Here is a 2,999-nt window from a genome sequence, read left to right on the forward strand (position 1 = left end):
AAGACAAATAATAATAACAATAATGATAATAATAATAATAATAATAATACTATACATAAATTAAAATTGAATGAAAAAACTGTTTAAATCACCCACACAAAGGTGGGGAAAAATCCAACATAAAAAACAAAACAAAAAAAATCTAAGTGGTACACGTAAGCACTAGCAAATCAATAATTACAGTGAATTCTTATTATTCCTGGTAGTTATAAGGCCTTTTCAAATATTGTATTCACGAACACTGAGCTGTTCAGTGACAAAAGCCTGGCAAGCTCAAGGTCCTGAGTTTGATTCCCAGTACCAAAAAAAAAAAAAAAAAAAAAAAAAAAAAAAAAAGAACACCAAGGTGTTTCTCTTGGGAGAAATACAGATCTAGGTTCTGTGAGCCTGGTCACATTTTTAACAACTAATCAATACATAACCTTGTTGAAAAGTATTTGCTTTAAATTTTTAATGGAATTTTAGCCAAATAACTCCTTGATACTTCTTTGACCAGAAATTTGCTGGTGAACACTGACAAAGTTATTGACTTTTTCTGTGTTGGAATTTTTAAAAACATAATGGGAGTACACTTTGATTAAACTAACATCTGAATATTTTATGTATACACACACATATATGCCTTGTTTATGTGTATATATGTTTAAAAATACAACACTTACTATATATTGTTGAATTATTAACATTGGTCTTACAGCCAATAATATTATAATTCATTCCTGCACATAGCTTACCTAACATACACATTTCTCCGTAATGCATAACATAGTCTTCTACAAACTATGTGTAATACACAACAAACTCTCCACACATAAACTTGGCAAGTTAGACAAAATGGGCAATCTCTCAGAATCACAAACTATCAAAACTCAACCCAATAAGCAACAGATCATTTAAATTGCTGTGTAATTATTAAGGACTTTGATTTCATAGTTAAAAGAATCTCCAAAGAGAATTCTTCAGGCCCAGCCAGTTTTGGGAGAGAATTTTAGCAAACCTTTGAAGAACAACAGCAATTTTACACAGTCTCTTGCAAATAGGAGGGAATATTTCTCAATTCAGGCCAGTTAATCTTGATATTAACACCAAACAAAGATAGTACAAACAAATAAACAAAAGAAAAAAAGGCAGATAAATATAGCTGTATAAGTTATTAACAAAATTATTAGCAAACAGAATTCAGCAATATGTGTAAGATGTTATGTGTCACGACCAAATGTTTGTTTCAGGGACACAAGGATAGTTTAATATTTGAAAATCAGTATGACCCACCATATTAATAAGTTACAAAAAGAAAATTCATATGATCATATCAATTGATGCAGAAAACACATATGAAAAAAATTGAATGCTCACTCATTCATGATAAAAATTCTTGTCTTGGTTACTTTTCTCTCGCTGGGATAAAATACCCAATGCCCAAAATGAACGAAGGAAAGGTTTATTTAGCTTACAGTTTGTGGAGGTTTCAGTCCATGCTTGGCTGGCTCTGACGCAGAAGGTAGCAAAGCAACAAGAGCAAAGCGGAAAATGGCAGCCGAACAGCAGTGCAGCCAGAGCAAAAAAGGAATGGTGGCAAGCAGCTTCTTTCTTGCCTTACATAGTAAGCAGCTACCCCCACCTAAGGGGCCTGTAGCTCTCACATAATCTCCATGCTCTCCTCTTCCACAGGCTCAGGATGTATGCAAAGTAAGCACTCTGGCTTCCTGCTAAGTTACTTAGCCAAACCTCTAGACTCCCCAAGTTGACACAATGTTTCAACCATAACACTCCACCCCTTGTCAACTTGGCAACCAGATACATTTCTTTAAACCAGTTTCCAAAGACATCATATTCCACTAGAACCATAACATTTCACCCCCTAAAGACTCATGCACATCCCTTTATGTAAAAGGCATTTAGTTCATCTGTAAGAGTTGCCAAAGTCCTAACAGTTTGAGCATTGCTGAAGAGTCCATGTCCTAAGCCTCCTCTGAGATGTAAGGCAAACTCTTAGCTGTGAGCCCCTGTACAAATGAAAAGTTAAACACTCCCAACATTCAATGGCACAAAATAAGCAGTACCATTCCAAAAGGTACAAACAGGGGGATACAGATTACGGGGACCAAAGCAAGTCCAAAATCCAGCAGGGCTAACGTTATGTCCTGTAACTCCACATGTAGCATCTGAAGCAACTTGTGGCACATTGTGAGCTCCAAAGGGTTTGCATGAGTCCACCCCTATGGCACTTCTGGTGGTTACAGCTTCCATGGCTTCTCTCTTAGGCCCACTTTGCTCCCTCTGGGCAGTTTTCCTTGGACGATCCACGGTCCTGGCTTTTCTAAACTTCTGAGGTGTCCAGTGCCCCTTTTGCTTCACACTCATGGCTTCACACATTTCCCTCTCAGGGGCACACTGCCTGGCCTCCCAGGCTTTCTGAAATCTGGGTGGAAGCCTCTTTAACCTCAGAACTCTTGCATTCTCCATGCACCTAAAGCCAGGGCCACGGGGATGATGCCAAGGTCTGCTGCCACCTGGAGCAGTAGCCAAGTTTTCCTCTCTCTTGGCCACAGGAGTCGAGTGCCTGGATCGCTGGGCACTGTGAATCCAATTCTGAGGAGCAGATTCTCTATGCTGCTGCCATTCTGGAACCTGGTGCGGCCGCCGCCGCCATTGTGGTACATGGCGCTCAGCAGCTTTCTTCTCAAGGCAAGGTCTTTCACCTTTGCAGTTTTGAAGCTGCAAAGGGTGGAGACTTGCTGCTTCTTGTGATGCCCTCAGGCCATCTTTTCTATTCTCCAGTTCCTTCTCAGCAATGGAGATCCCCTCAGCCTTATCTTTGCAGTCCACAGCATTACTGGAGCTTCCTTCCTGACCAAACTCACATTTTAAATCATCCTGCTGGGCTCTTTGCTCTTGATTTTCAATATAAATCTGGCTAAAAGCCCCCAACAATAGCCATGCCACTTCCCCAATATTCGACTGCCTTGAAATTTCTTTTGCCAGATTAATCAGTCCAC

This window comes from Chinchilla lanigera, unplaced genomic scaffold (assembly GCF_000276665.1).
Source record: "Chinchilla lanigera isolate Chin_1 unplaced genomic scaffold, ChiLan1.0 scaffold00012, whole genome shotgun sequence".
Classification (NCBI taxonomy): Eukaryota; Metazoa; Chordata; class Mammalia; order Rodentia; family Chinchillidae; genus Chinchilla; species Chinchilla lanigera.